Consider the following 16,348-nt stretch of genomic DNA (forward strand, 5'->3'; position numbering starts at 1 on the left):
CAACCAGACTGTCAACCTTGTTAGCTTATCAGCCTATATTCTCTTCTTTTGTTGAATTGTTGTCTATCTCTCTCATTGCTTGCAATATCAACTGCAACGAGGCCTAGAGGCGTTTTTGCTTAAGCAACGATGCTGTCACCGTTCTTTTCTCTCGCAGTGTCGCCATGTTAGCACGACCCACGAGCAGGCGCACGTGCCTCTGTATTGTTCAAGGTGCTTCCGGAACTGCACTCCCAAAGCTATCAACTACTAACGTGTCCGTCTGTCTGTCCGTCCGTCCGTCCGTCCGTCCGTCCGTCTGTCTGTCTGTCTGTCTGTCTGTCTGTCTGTCTGTCTGTCTGTCTGTCTGTCTGTCTGTCTGTCTGTCTGTCTGTCTGTCTGTCTGTCTGTCTGTCTGTCTGTCTGTCTGTCTGTCTGTCTGTCTGTAGCAACGTACTGAGCACCCCATTGCACATTGAGTGAGAGGCACTTCACAGATACGTTCCACAAAGAAAAAGAAGCATTGCATCTAAATGACAACAAAAATACGGGAAACAACAACAAAGCAGCAGTAACACAAGGCATAACAGAACAGGTGATATATAATTGACAGGCAACGTATGCAAGCCAAAAGCGGTCAGATTTTCCTTCCTTCTTTAAAATGTTTTCTCTGTCTCTCTCACCATAAAATTAGGTTTACTACATTTTCCTACTCTTATATGCGTGAGCTTTATGATTTCTGTGATGAGCATCACAGCCATGTGTTATTACAACACCACTGGCACGGTGTCAACAATGACTCAACAAAACCTGCTGTGGACTGAGAGTACACAGTAGGCGTGCGAACCATTGCAGTGCTTCTATGGTGAAAGCGCGGATTTGGGCCTTTCCGCAAACAAAGCGCTTTCGAATGGAATTCTTGAAAAGGCAAACATCGGCCTTTGTGTCACGAACCTTTGGAGGCCGTTCCCTCAACAAGACGGAGAGGTGTGCTGCTTAGAACCGCACATTGGAGTAAAACGTAGAGCACAAAGAGATAGGCATTGGACAATGTATACACGCACTTCGCACTTGTGGCGTGTGTAAACATTTCCTTGACCTGCCTCTGTCTTTTCTGCGCTCTTAGTATTATTCTTGTTTATTCGAACCGGCTGTCAACGAAACTGCCCTTTGCTATGTTGCACAACCGCACTCTTGTTTTCTAAAATCCATCTTCGCCGCACCTTCATATTTTTTCATAACAGCGTTTCGGCTCCACTGTGCATGGAGCTGTCAAAAACACGGCGCAGTATTGCGTTTAGGGCGAACGTACTCACAGACATGATATTCCAAGGGAAAGAGGGCATCCGGCAAGTGTGCAGCGGTAGCGTACTTCGCATTGGATCGGTGACTTTAGAAATTTCGCGTAGCTATTTGAGCAAAAAACAAAGTTCACATCGCAAAGAAGGAACTACGCAACTCTACCCGGATATTTTATCTCCAACCTTCGCAGCTGTATGTGAGGCGAGAGCAATGTGAAAAAGAAAAGAGAACTATATGAAACGTTTTGAACGTTTCGGGGCAATATAAAAAAACAAAGATAAAGACAAAGCAGGACTGAACGCATCAAGCTGGCCCTAGCAATACGAAGGAGGGCTACACGATTCTAAGTGATGCCAACAGGGGCGTCACAAGGGCTGAGGGTAGGGGGGGGGGGGTGTTCAATGCTTCTTCCTCGAAGTATTTCAATTGTGTTCGTGTATATGTAGACACACACATACGAACGTACGCACGAACATACGTGAAATATAGTTGACAGGCCCACCCCCTTCCCGGAAAAATTTATCCCAGAATGCCATGTTTCACGAAGTAATGCCAAGTTACACTTTGTATGCCAAGTCGTGCTAGGTTTTGCGCAGGTATCAGCCATTCTCGGCTTCCCTCCGAAAACAATAGATCATTTCCTTTTTACATGCCGCCGTTTCGCCTTACTCTGAGTAATTTTTGAGAGACCGATTGGTACGCTGGTATAGGCCAGTTAATACATCCACTCTTTTATCGTTTGGAGCCAGTAAGTTGGGTGCGCACCGCAGTGCTATTCTCTCAGAGCTACATAAATTCATTCAGGCAACCGGAAGGATACTCTGCTAGTGGCACCGCCAGATGAATCCAATTCTTTGTCCCCCTTCTTCTTTTTAGATGCGGAAGCATCTTATACTCGCGCCTTGTAGTGCGCCGTCCGCGCCGTCCGCGCCGTCCGCACCGCTTCTCGAACATTCGACAGCTGACGCGCGCGCATGCGCCGTCGCGCCGTCGCCCACTCTTCCACCATCTGTACATCCCTTCCTCCTCTACACACCGCGCGCGCTTCACTCCTCCACCATCTGTGCACCCTTCCTCCTCTACACACCGCGTTCGACATCTACAATTCTCCTGATTCTCCAGTGGACGCGCATGTGGCGTCGCGCTTCGAGAACATTCAACAGCTGACAGTGCATGCGCCGTCGCGCTGTATATATACTCAAGGTCGGCGCTCGCTCGCTCAGTTGCCGCTCGTCGGTTGGTTTGTACGGCGCGTCGATGTCCAAGGTCGCGGTGAAATGAATTCCAACGAATCCACAAACACAATGATCGACGTCCCTTCGACCAGCGCCGCCCTTTCGCATACGTGTGTACGTGTTCACTCATTTAACACCCCCTCCTACAACCACGTTAACCAATTTAGCCATCGACCCAAGTAAGTCGCAATTTAACACCCCATTTCACAATCACGTTAACCAATTTAGCCATCGACCGAAGTAAGTCGCACTTTAACACCCCGTTAACCAATTATATGGTCCGCATCCTCCTCAGTGTTCCCCCGAGGGAAGCTGCGGGCAATTTTTTGCAAATTTTTATGTATATTATAGTTTATTGAATTCTTTAGCCCTTTTCACCTTTTTTGAGCAGAGAACGCTGCCGATCGGTAGTAGAGGCTCCTGAGGACACGTGCACGAGCTAAATATTAGAGTGCTGCACATGACCTGCAATTCACTATAAGTTATGAAAGTCCGCTAAAATGACTTTCTCTTCTCTCGACAAATGACGAAGGAAGCTAGAAAATCCCTCGTAGTTGGCGTTCTATCAGCCATTGGTTGGTTTGAACATGGGGCGCTTGGTCGTTTCTGGGATCGGCACGCGTGACCACGACTTGTCCACGCGTGCGCGCGGGATAACACTGAAAAAGCCGAGTAATCGAAGAAAAAAAAAGTGCTCAAAGTCATGAGGCGCGCGTGACTTTTTTTTTTTCATATCATCCCACATTGTTAGCTTCCAGCGCCCACGTCAGGACGAAAGAAGAGAGAATGGGATGGCAGCGTGTGACAAATCTTTGGAACATCTGATTGATATGTCTAAAACTCTGTTGAAGATTACTCGGGTATTCGCAACTTTCACATATGGTGGCGTCGCCATGCGGCATTCGTCGTAACTGTCGTTTGGGGGATGCCCATGCAGCCAACTCATGCCATCGTTCACTCGGTCTCACTTTGGCGGCTCGCTGGTGCTTCACATTTTGTCGCTGGCAATTTCTACTACGGTTATTGTGAAGTCAGACAGTTACTGCGAGTCTTAGTAGCAATGATTTAATCTTTATTGTTTGCTTGCTGGGCTGGAAGAATCACAAAATATGTTGGATGCCGCTTCGCAGACGCCGTTCATTCAAAGGCGAGATTCCTTGCTTTGCACGAGCACGGCCGCTTGGTCTTCCCCGGCCGCGCAGCGTTCACAAAGCTGTACACCGCAGCAGACGATGTGCCCGGCGTTCGAAACTTCTTTCCCTTCAATATACGCCGCACACGCGTTTCTCAACACGCAGCGTGAGATATAATACATGCTAGAGTCAATGGCCTTCTCAGCAAAGCCTTGGCATCAGGGTGGCTGCAGCCGAAAAAAACTACACAGGTCGAAGTGACAGGCACACCGGTGGCGGCTGCCGGCGCGCCGGCTGCACGATCCCTCAAACGACAGCCATGTTGGACTTGCACCAGTGCCTTCTCCAGGCGGTGAAAGTTGCGAATTAGGGCCATTGTCAGGCAATTAATCTCCCTTTATCCTTATCATTCCTTGACATGTAACATGCTTAAATAAACAATATTCTATTCTATTCTATTATATCCTATATCTTCTAAAAAACGCTCTGTAACCTCGAAGATTGTTCCTGCTTCTATAAGGAAGAATTGGAACGGTCCTCGTTACCTGTTTGCGTATTCAAAGCATAAAGAGGTGTAGGTAGACTCGCTCATGGAGCTTGTACAGTAAACCTGTGTTAATGCAAACTTAATGGGGAGTATATAATTGTTAGAATTGAAAGGAGTTCAAATTAGTGGGTGGGTGCTAAAATTGAGAAACATTTCGTGACACTGCAGGGGCAACACCCCAAGAAGCCCCTTCCGGAATCGTTATCGCGAACTAGACGCCACAACGTGGTTGAGACGGGTACTTTCGTTGCTTACTTTCTTGGAGCTTTAAACATCGAACAAAATGAATTAATCAGTCGACTATATGCGAGAAACAAACGCCGCCATGCATTCATGTGAGCAGTGAGACTTAATTATGGAATTATACGATGCTATTTATGCTCGAAAACTCGTTTATATACATGGTAGAGTTCCCGCAATCAAAATAAGAAGTAATTGAAGTGTCCACTACAAGTTTTCATGACCAGAATTCATTTAATTCATTGTTCATTTAACAAAAAATCATCCGTAATTTACATCTATCTATCTATCTATCTATCTATCTATCTATCTATCTATTTATCTATCTATCTATCTATCTATCTATGTATCTATCTATCTATCTATCTATCTATCTATCTATCTATCTATCTATCTATCTAGCGATCAATGAATCATTTATCCAGCGACCAATTTAGTGTCATGGATACAAAGGGGTGACCAACGACATTCGCAAAATGCTCCTCTTGTTGCTAGGGAATGTTACTGGGCTCTACCACAATAAATAAATGAAGCCCGTTAACTGCAGCCGCAGTTGAAAATGGTAGCAAAAAAAAAAACGAAAACGAAGAACAAATACGTGCCAGTGCAATAGGCTTAACGGATCGGGTATGGGGCATGGTGACAATTGGTCGTGTTTTACGCGAGGCTTAATTCTTCCAAGACTGATTGCATTGCACACAATAAACCAGCTGGACGCCCTATCTGCAGGCTACACGAACATAAGCTTACATCGAAGCAAGCCTTGGATTTGTGGAGTTTAGCTTAACAAAATGTCGGTTTATGAACTCCGCGATTCAGTGCAGCTGGAAACGAAGACTCAAGTCCTATCACCCGCGAAGCAGGACCTTTCCAAGGTATAGCTTTACTTTTTTGTATCGTTCATTCGCCGTTTCCAAAGGCCAGCGTGCGATCAGTTTGTGCAGTAAACTTGTTTCTCATCTATTTCTTTGCTTATACTGAGACGCCAATGTCTGCTGCAGACCGATAGCTTCAAGGTAAACAGAAACTTCTTACTCCGAGCGGAGAATTATTACATAGAAACTCTTGTATGTAATTTGGTGCAGTGTCTGCGCTCTTGGCAAGGCTTTCGCGTGTCAACTACACTGCGCCTACACCCAAGCCCATACTTTTTTGTAGCCTATACAGAAGGGTTACAATTACGAAGTATATTTGTTTATGATCAAAATAGCCAATAAAGTGAACGCATGAACTGCGCGTTTACTTTATTTTACCATCATTCACCTGGAGAAAAAAAATACCTAAAAGCAGCTTTCATGTAACATAAAGTGCACGGTAAGATAGCCACACTGAATGGTTTTCGCGTTCTTGTCATCTAGGGCGAAAGCGTGCGGAACCTTGTGAATTAAAGCATTTCTCTCTTTTTTTTCTTTCTTTACATGAAAAGTTGCCAACTGGTCCAAATTTCAGATCAGATAAATTTTCGGCATCCAACGTCAAATCGCCGTTGTGCAAAATATGAATGCTGCCTATAGAGAACGCCTCGTGGGCTGTCTGAACAGTCTGTACTTGGGGTAGTAACTCTGAACTTCGTAAGGCAAAGACCCAATCCTCTTGTGTGAGCCGACTTGGGCTAGGCTTGGCCTCCCCAATCCTACGTGGGAGTGGCTCTCGACGTTCCTCTAAATGAGTAGCGTTTCTCAGGACCCCATAAAGTTCTCTGTCTGTTCATGCAGATTTTCGATGAAGTGGCTATACTATGGCATTTGTGGATACAGGTGCGACAGTCTCAGTGATGAGTGTAAATTTTAAGAACCTGCCACGACCCAAAGTGATGTTTTGCCCGAGCCGTGGTGTGACATTTTGTGATGTAAGTTGATTGATTGATTTGTGGGGTTTAACGTCCCAAAACCACCATATGATTATGAGAGACGCCGTAGTGGAGGGCTCCGGAAATTTCGACCACCTGGGGTTCTTTAACGTGCTTTGTGATGTAAGTGGTGACGCGTTGTGTCCGATGGGACATTGTACTGTGGACCTCTGTGTGTGTGGCAAGATATGGCAACTGAATAGACAAGTTGATGTGCACGTAGGACCCAACGCCTTGGCACTGTGCTGTGTCGTGCGCATTGCGCTTTGAGTAGTGTTTTCTACCTCGCCTTGGGACGAACTGCAGGCGTGACTCTTTCCTCTTTCGTGGCTGGAAAGGAGGTGTTGTTTCGCCTTCGCAATTTGGAGGCGGAGTTGAAGACGACAAATTTAATTGGACTGTCCTGCCCTCAATTGTTTCTCTCTGCAGAGAATCTTGGGAAAGTTAGGGCATAAAACCCGAGCATCGAAACACTCCAGACAAGCTCACAGAAACTCCCAACAAGCTTTCATCAAAAGATTTCATGATGCTACCGCCATCATGTAATCACGCTACCTTAAAAATGTAAACTATGTAAATAAACTTGTCTTTTGTCAGCTCCGGCTACTCTCCCCGACATCCCCCCGAGACTTTGGCTGGCTCCGCTCTTATAGGCAGAACATCTACTACATCAGCACCTTGCTGGTTTCCGCAGAACCCATTTGCAATACTTGTGTCCAAGGGCTTCAAGATGTCGATGAATTCGTCCTCGCGCTGTCAATTACTGTCTTTCTGGTTAGCTCAATTAGTAGAGTGACCACCCCGGAGAGGCATTGGACGCAGGTTCGAACCCCGGACCAAGATTAATTTTTCTGCAATTAAGAGCCTTTTCCTTCTGTGCAATGCGTACGGATTTCCTTGTCGCTTCGTGCTACGAAGGGGTGGTTGTCCTCTTTGCGTCCCTTAACCTTTCCGCCACCTTGTGGTTTTCTACAGAACTCATTTGCAATACTTTATTATTGGTTGTTTTGCATTATAGCTTCATTTCATCGCCGAAGAACATAACGCACCATACCATCGTGACCCTGAGCGCAAGCTTAATTTTCCACGAAGAGCTAAAGGAACTCTGTCTAGAAACACGCCTATTAGAAACACGAAAGAAATGACTCTATCTAGCACTAAAAGCCCCAAAATTTTTTCATCTTATGCAACTTATGAAAACACGGATCTCTAACTGAACAAAATAGCGCTCTTGGATGCGCTACGGTGCACAGCTTTGATGAACAATTTCGTTTATATTTCTTTGCCTCACCCTGGTGTGGAATGAAGCTCCCTTGACAGCATCTTTAGAGCGAGCGAAGTACAGTAACTACGCGGCAGATATAAGGTAATATTCTGCTTCGCAACAGAGAAACTTGTGATGAGAAACAAAAGTGTTCGGCGCTCTTTCGAGGCCATCCTGGGTGAGAACGATCAAGGCTTTGCCAGCTGGAAAAGATCGCGTTTTGATTCTTGATTTTTTTTTCCGAGAGAGAGAGATACAGGAACCGCATTACGGCATGCATGCTTGCTTGCTTTAAATTGCTGCAGCACACCGCAAGCCACATCAACAGCCGTCACATAAGGTCTCATTGTAGCTGTAGTGGCGAGCTTACAAACAGCACACAACTGAATGGCGAATTCGCGAATCAGTGCACGTTCCCCTTTGGTAAACCAATAAACAGCGAGCAAATCAGGTATACACTTCCAGCGTAGGAACAGGCGATCACCAACGAACTGCTCTGGCAAGCTCGACATGCACGCTAAATCAAAGTTGCACCGCACTGCGACTACGATGCAAACGTCATCACGGCCCCTAACAAAAAGGCTGAACATATTGTGCGCAGGCTATTAAGCGAATGTAAGAAGTTTCCCTTGAAAGCAAAAACAGCTAAAAACCTCCGACGCAGCGCTCAATGAGAAAGTCCCTGCCGGCGACACATTACCGCAGAAAAAAGGCAGATAACGCTCACACGGTTTCTTTCATTCGTCGCTTCGCCATTTTTTTTTCATCTTCCACACAGAGCTTCTTGTATAACAAAGAACGTAGAAAAAAGAAACCCCAAGCCTGCACGGAAGACGCAGCACAGCGAAAGAGGCAGGAAAGCCTTCTCTAGAGCCCCTAATAAACTATATTTGGGCCACTACTCCACGTAAACTACCATTTTTTTATTTGAAAGGGAACATGCGAGCGCGATACCAGAGCGCTGCGGTGACTGCTTGCAGCCCGTTCAAAAGGAGCGACAGCAACCACGGCCTGTTTTCACGTCACCCAGTGGCGAGTAAAACAACCAGTCATTGGTGATATGGAGGCAGTGGCATGATTGCAACCTCTTCGCCCTGCAATGCGATTACGAAAGAGGGCCGGCCCATTGCGATGAAAGACTACACTTGCATAGCATATAACAGCCCTACGTGAATGACCGTACAAAGGTGCTGCCACATTTCCATTAGTGGTATTTGGCACGAAGAACTTCTACTGAGGAAAAGTTTATATTGAAGTTTTTAATTGCACACTAATTAGCTGTGGCTTCTTTCAGAGCATGCCCACGGCTTTCGTGTCGTTGATAAAATTATTCAGCTCAAAGCTTTCTTGTGGTAAACGCGTTTGCTCGGTTGTATTTATAACACATACTCCAGCGGAAGCACGGACATCCCATGCAAGCTTCGGTATTGAAACATGTTACACGCACTCGGAAAACTATAGGTATTTTCCTAGAACCACTTACCTAAAACGTAATATGAGTGCATATTAGCATGCTGCGCATATCATCAAGTTACATTGCGCCACTGTCAGCGTTAAAAAGAAAGTACAACACGAAGGATATCATAAAAACCAAGTCAAATAAATCGAGCACCGCTTCTCGCTACAGATTTATGTGAAAAACTAGCACCATACCACCAGCACTCGCATAAGGAAACCTTTTCACCAGCACAGTTAAAAGCATCAGCAGCTGTTTTACACAGAACGGGGCATCTCGAAATTCGGGCCGCATATGACCACAGTTTGCGGTGATTGAACTGAAATAGCAGGATGGTCAGGTTCTGCATAGCGTTCAAAGAAAAATGAGATGTGAATTTGTCAGTGAGCCCTAAATACTCTGTTATTAGCACATTTGTAATTTCTCACCTTTAGGATCGCTGAACTACGGATGACAGTGGCCTTGTGGCTACCAAGCTTTAGGTCGGGATTCCACGTTCAGCCATGTTTGGCGAGCTGCAAACACGAAAATTATCAGTCACTTGTTGCTAACAATCTATCTATCTATCTATCTATCTATCTATCTATCTATCTATCTATCTATCTATCTATCTATCTATCTGTCTGTCTATCTATCTATCATCTATCTATCATCTATCTATCTATCATCTATCTATCTATCATCTATCTATCATCTATCTGTCTATCATCTGTCTGTCTGTCTGTCTGTCTGTGTCTATCTATCATCTGTCTGTCTGTCTGTGTCTGTCTGTCTGTCTGTGTCTGTCTGTCTGTCGGTCTGTGTCTGTCTGTCTGTCTGTCTGTCTGTCTGTCTATCTATCTATCTATCTATCTATCTATCTATCTATCTATCTATTCATCTGTCTGTCTATCTAGCCACCTACGTCTGGGTGCACTCGTGATCAACTTCTTAACTTGGGGTAGACCAGAATAGTATGGCAGGCCAAGAGGGTTAGACAATCTTGAATGTCTCGCGAAGACATAAATAATGTGGAAATACCATCGCATTCAACGTCAAACGTGCTGCACGTCACTTACCCGTATACCACGGACCACCCTATGTGGGTATGAGGCACTGGTGATTGATAGTTGATATCTACCCAGGAACAGCGAGAACGGACATTGGCAATTCTAATGCGAGCACATTATATAAAAGATGGCATCAGCACCATTGAACCCACAAATGCAAAGAATAAATGTCAGGGTCCCAGCAGGCATTCAAGCCGAGCATCTTGCGTGACAATGAAGTACTGTACCAGAGAACTACGCCGGGTCTCGGAACTGCTTTTAAAATAGATCGTAATCTCCGGAAAGCATCAATTGTGGTTGCAGTGGCGGCTGTCCAGTTTTATAAAAAATACATTTGTACTCCTCACGTCGGGTCACCGTCAATTGTAGCTTAGCGCCAGGCACAAAATTTGATCATCTAGCAGTGTCCAGGGCAGTGTCTATCATCACGAGTGCAAGCGGTATACATACCAGCTTACCACTTCTGGTGTAGCTAATATTCATGCTGTGGTTGGCAGCGTTACGCAACTGTAAACGAATGGTTACATAAAGTATGTGCCGCTGTTTAACGCGTATCGGTGCGTGCATTTTTAGATATCTTTAGCGTCATTTTGTAGCACAGCGCTGAATAAAAGAAATACTACACAGTCGCATCCTCACCATATACCTCGCATATCATCGATTTCTATGGTACGTTGGATCCGGCAAACAATTTTATTGTTTTTTGTTTGTGCATGTCTTTCACAATGGTACACCAAGTCACCCAGTGATCTGTCCTTGAATTATATTGAAAAATAAAAAAACGCAAGGAAGGACAAGATAGTAAAGCAAGGACAACTATATACTTAAATAGCCGTCGGAACATGCCTACATTGAACACTGCACGAAAAATGAGGGGTGGGTCAAAGGCTCGTTTTTACTGTTGTCGTGCTCGTCGTCCTTCTTGTCGCCGTCATTGTCATTGTTGTTGTCGTTATTATCGTTCTCACTGGCGTTGTCGTTAAACACAACCTAGTGAAAGCAAGAAACAGTGAAGCCTATGAAGGTATCGAAGGCATTAGTTGTATGCTTTAATTAGTTGTAATATAGTAATTATAGCAAATATTGACAGGTATTTAACAAGATCAAGAATCAACCACTTCGTGGTAGGAACCGAACGTTATATATTCGCTTAGCACGTCCGACGCTCTACCATTTGGACTAATGTGGTGGTCGTCTTCCATAAACGTTTTTTGGTACTACTGCAGAGCACGTAATCTTGGGACTTTCAGCCACCTTATGCGTTCACACTTTAGCTGTTACAGGCAGCTAGTGTGTTATAACAGCGATATCATGTACATATCAGGCGTTGCACTATCAGTAGAAACGATACTAAAAAATATGGCTCACACGAAATGCCATTGCATAAAAGTAGTAGTAATGAAAAAACATTGACAATAATTTCAATGTACAAAAATAATCAATGTACAAAAAATAATAAGAGAGAACCATAAATATTCACGGTGTTGCAAGAAACATAAAGAACATCAAAGTTACTTAGGAGTCGGCCTCTAATTATAGGTATCACGACGGAAAGGGTAATGGTACGAGAAGGAAATGTTAGTGGCGTTAGAAATGATGAAACACACTCATTTTGATTACGAAATAAGGCAGTAAGTCGTTTTGGAGTCTGCTAGTCAGTCCTCGGAAAAGTCCCGAACAAACTTCTCAGGAAACCGTAACAGTGAAAAGGCCAAAAAAAAGCGAGACCTGGTTGCCGAGATGGATCAATTCGCACAGCCCTGACTGGTTCTCTGCGAGGAAGAGAGTGTTGGCACTAGTTGATATAAATTACCTAATAACATCCCGTCCAGTGCGCTACGATTTGTCTTAGTAACAGTTTCTGCAACAAAAACAAAAAAAACAAAGAGAAAGAGAAATAAAAAAAACACAGCTCACGAGACGCGGTATTTTATATGTTCACGTCGTATGTGTTTTCGGAGCGCATGCATATTGAAGAACATCGAGCAGGGAGTGGATTCGATTCTCGGTCACGGTGGCTGCATTTCGATAGGAAGGACATACAAAGAACTCCCATGTGATTACATTTATTCGCTTGCTAACGGTCCCAAGGTGGGCAAAATTAATTCACTATCTCACACGATGGCATCGCTGACCCGCTTGTAGTTTCCCACGAGGAACCCCGAATGAACGCTGCAAGAACGAAGCTGTGCTGCGAGCTACGCTGTTCAGTGGCAGAGAGACGGGCTTTCGAGGCGCCCAGAAGCGCTGAAAAGAAGATGAAATGATCCATGCCTCTGAAACCCAGGAAACAATATTTCTTTCTTTGGGGCTTCCTCACAGGGCCACAGCAAGGAGAACGTCCGCTAAGCCATATGCGAATCCCTTGACGTCACAAGACTTCTTTGTAAATATTATTTTCATTGAACATTTGGTACAACGTTATTCCTCCTTCATAAATCCTCCGTCTAGGTCAATGTATCTCATACTATAGTAAACATAGTTATTTTTACTCCATGCTTCTTTTGATTATAATTAGGAATACAAGGCGTTTCAGCTGCGAATTATCAAGTAATAAACGTAGGCGCGATGCGTCCTCAGTTGGCGCAGTATTGTTCAGAGCCGGACTATCCTCGCAGAAGCGCGTAGTGAACAATATGTGATCATTTGCTTTATCGACGCACTATGCGCCATGAGTAGTGACCCTACTGACCCACCCCGTGTTGTGCCTGCAACACATCTGTTGTGGCGCTTATTTCTTACATGTCGTACAATTTATTGAAAAAAATTGAATGGTAAAGCCTGTTGCAAGGTTTTATTTAGCTACTGCAATTTATTACGCAGACGTCCGCTAAATGAACAAACCTCGCTACATAAAAAGCTCGCTAAATGAACAAACCTCTAAGCACAAAGCGTACAAATCTAATTGCACCACAAACAGATAATATAGCTCTTTGAATCACAATAGAGAGAAAATTTATAGCTGTCGAAATAATCAAGTGAATATTCAAATGATGCTAAGAATGCTTACAGGCGTTTGAAATTGTTCTTCCCACTACCAGAACTGTCTTTGTCGGGGAGGTGCCAACGCGTTACTGTACTATTACCCAACCTTTATCGATAAAATTGTAAACTGTGATAACTAGCACATGTTTAAGCTATGTGTAGTTCAATAGCGTTATCAGCTAAAGACAATAATTTTTGCAGCTGACAGTAGCTTAGATTTAATGCATAGGTTATTACGTGCCTAAATCACGATATGATTGAGAAGCATGACGTCGTGGAGGGTCCAGAAACTTCAACCAGCTTGTGTTCTCCAAACTAGCTGCCCTACGCCCATAGAGCACTCGACTCATCTGCATTTCCTCTCCATCAAAATGCAATCACTGCAGATGGAATCCAACCCACGATATTTGAGTTACAGAAGAGCAGCGCAACGAGCAGTTTGCAGTAGTATGGATCGCATGTCATCGTTGAGTTACAGCATTGCAAGTCGCATGGTTTCCATTTTCTTCTTTTCAATTTCAAAGTTTCTAAGATTTCAGGGAAAAGGAGAAAAATAAACGACGGTAATATTCCGTACGCACGCTCAAGATGTCTAGTAGGAGTACTCAACGTGCGTGGTTGTGATAGACATTCAGAGTTCATTGCTCTTTCAAAAAAAAAAAGAAAGCCAGGCCTGCGCGCAACGCGCAGCGCAGTCACAGCAAAAGCTAGAAGAGTGGCCTTTCAGATCTTTTCCTAAACACTTTTAGAGCGAAACCTCTTGTGTGATCACAACTCGGGTCTCTCATAGCGCTGTAGTTGTCCGCTACCACCGCCGCCGCCAGTGTCCACAACCACTGTCACACGAGCTAGGAAAAAAAAAAACTAGTAAACTCATTGGGTAATTACTCCAAGCACACTTGCTTGATACCCACTATGGCATTATAATAATTTTTTGGTAGCAGGCCAGCGTTCGCTATGCTATCTTTCGTCATTCTTCTGAGAAGCGTGGTATCCGCTAAACGCTTGCAAGGAATGTCGTGCCAATCGCTCATGCAGTGGCTGACGACGATGAGGAATTATACATGAAGTGGGTATGCACCGCAGTTGATAGCTACACAAAAAAAAAAGATTGGCGGATACCACGTACAATGGGAATCAATGATATGTGAATCACGAATGAGGAAGGTTGATATGTCACTCTAAAATCACCGCAATGTTACGAGGTGGAGGTAAATTATGCCGTACATTACTTATATGTCGTGAATATCATGTTTGGATCTGCCGTTTACCTCTCTTATCTATTCACGTCACGTGATGCCAAATTTAGTATATGTGGAGCTGGCGAAGCAGCCGCGCGCACGCAATGAGCGTGGCATGTTGTCATTTTCTTAAATGACACGCTTGCAGCACTAAGACCAAACCTCATAAGCGCGAAAATGCACGCGACAGCGACGAGCGATGCTATGAGCGACGAAACAGGGCGTTCGCGTGACGTGTCGCGTGCTCGTTTTCGCGCGATCGCTTGGTTCTCCAGATTTGGAAACCGTCGCTCATCGCTCGGAAGTGCTGGGCTCAAGCAGCCAATAGCGAAAAACCGGAAAAGACAAAGACTACACAGGTGCACGTGACCCTGCCCGAGTCACGTATGCAGAACAAGAAATAACGCAGTGTTTACGCATGTGCATATAAAAAAACAACTCCCAAGCATTTCCTCGAGGGTGAACATGGTTAAGTGCGAATACACGGGGTGATGCTATGAGGGGTATTTATTAATTCGCACTATTATATTTAATAATCACACTATGGTGCCTTTATGGTGTAATGGTTCCTGGGAATCGCAATTTGATCACACGGGGGAGTTTACGTTAACTCACTGGCGAATGCCAACGGATTTTAACTTTACTCCCCCTCACGACCCGCTCTCGACGGGAGACTGAGAGAGAAGGCGGGCGCGCGAGAGAGAGAGGGGTGCGCGCGCAGCTGCAGCGAGCGAGGAGAGCGGAGGAGCGAGCGAAGGGGGAGGGGGTATAAGGCGCGTTACTGACACCGATATCAGCGTCGCGTCCGTGGCTTATTCGGTAGAGCGTCGCGCTGCGGCCCGCCAAGTCCTCTTTCTTTTAAAGATAGAGAGAAGACTGCGGACGCCGCCGACGGCGGTGGATGGTTTGAGGTCGCCTATAAAGTGTATTCACACTTAAAAAAGTGCTGCAAGGCACTCATGAACACTTTCCGTTCCATTACACAACAATATATCTTATTTTTAAATTGCATACCGCTCACTATGCGGTTTTTTTTTTTTGTGCGAGTAGATGGCCTCTTGCCAGCAGCAGTGGAGTTCGCTCGCCGAAGCTGTCGCGTGATTGAGGTTTGCCTGCGCTAGCGACTGATCGCGCGAAGACGATCTACGTCGCGTCGCTCGTCGCTGTCACGTGCATTTTCGCGCTTATGAGGTTTGGCCCTTATCATGTCTGCACCAGTCATATACTTTCGTCATCCATTGACGTCACGTAGCAGCAAATTTGCTATATGTGGAGTTAACAAAACGGTCACGAGCGCATCATGAAGGGCCCAATTTACTCCGATGTAGCATTGATGCGCGTGCACGCTGGGCACGGTGACGCTACGTTAGCGAAACGCGAGCACTCTATAGTATGACGCCAGGCGCGACCGGCGCGACCAGCATCCATCGGCGGGGCCCGATGGCAACCGGCGCGAGTGTGACATGCTCGCGCCGATGCGTTACCGAAACAACACTGCGTCTCCCTCTTTTCGTGACGGATGGACGCCGGACGCGCTGAAACGCGCATTCGTCAAAGCAACGCAGCGCGGCGCGCGCCTGCAAGTATATGGCAAGACCGGCGCCTGGCGTGGCAACGTCACGTGATGCGACGAAATGAATGCTCGCGAGCACGCGCACCGCGTCACGTCGAAATGTATTGGCACTTTGACATTGGTATGTAGTCACGTTCACACATGACACGCATCTCATGATAATTATGCTTCCCCTACTCGCATACCTTAGTCATCAATTGACGTCACGTAATACAAAATTTGGCATATGTCAAGCTAGCGAAAGGGCCGCGAGTGCGTCATGAGTGTGGCATGTAGTCATGTTGTTATACGACACGCATGTCATGAGTATCATGTTTGGATGTGCCATTTATCTATGTCGTTCATTCGCGTCGCGTAATACCTCGTTTGGTACATGTGAAGCTAGCGAAACAGTCGCGAGCGCATCATGAGCGTAGCACGTATTCATGTTGTTACCTCACACGCATCTCATGTTTATCATGTTTGCACCAGTAGCATACTTTCGTCATCCATACA

At 45.3% G+C, this 16,348-nt stretch overlaps 1 protein-coding gene across 3 annotated transcripts in view; it reads right to left on the minus strand.

Moving 5' to 3' along the window:
• LOC119164857 (trissin receptor-like) overlaps nucleotides 1–16,348 on the minus strand; it is a 220,866-nt gene that overhangs the window by 16,470 nt on the left and 188,048 nt on the right. For all 3 annotated transcript variants that reach the window (XM_075873139.1, XM_075873138.1, XM_075873140.1), the window contains one exon: nucleotides 9,434–9,520. The gene's annotated coding sequence lies outside the window, so the exon portion shown is untranslated. The remainder of the gene's footprint in view (nucleotides 1–9,433; nucleotides 9,521–16,348) is intronic.

The sequence above is a fragment of the Rhipicephalus microplus genome, chromosome 9 (assembly GCF_043290135.1).
Source record: "Rhipicephalus microplus isolate Deutch F79 chromosome 9, USDA_Rmic, whole genome shotgun sequence".
In the NCBI taxonomy this organism is placed as follows: Eukaryota; Metazoa; Arthropoda; class Arachnida; order Ixodida; family Ixodidae; genus Rhipicephalus; species Rhipicephalus microplus.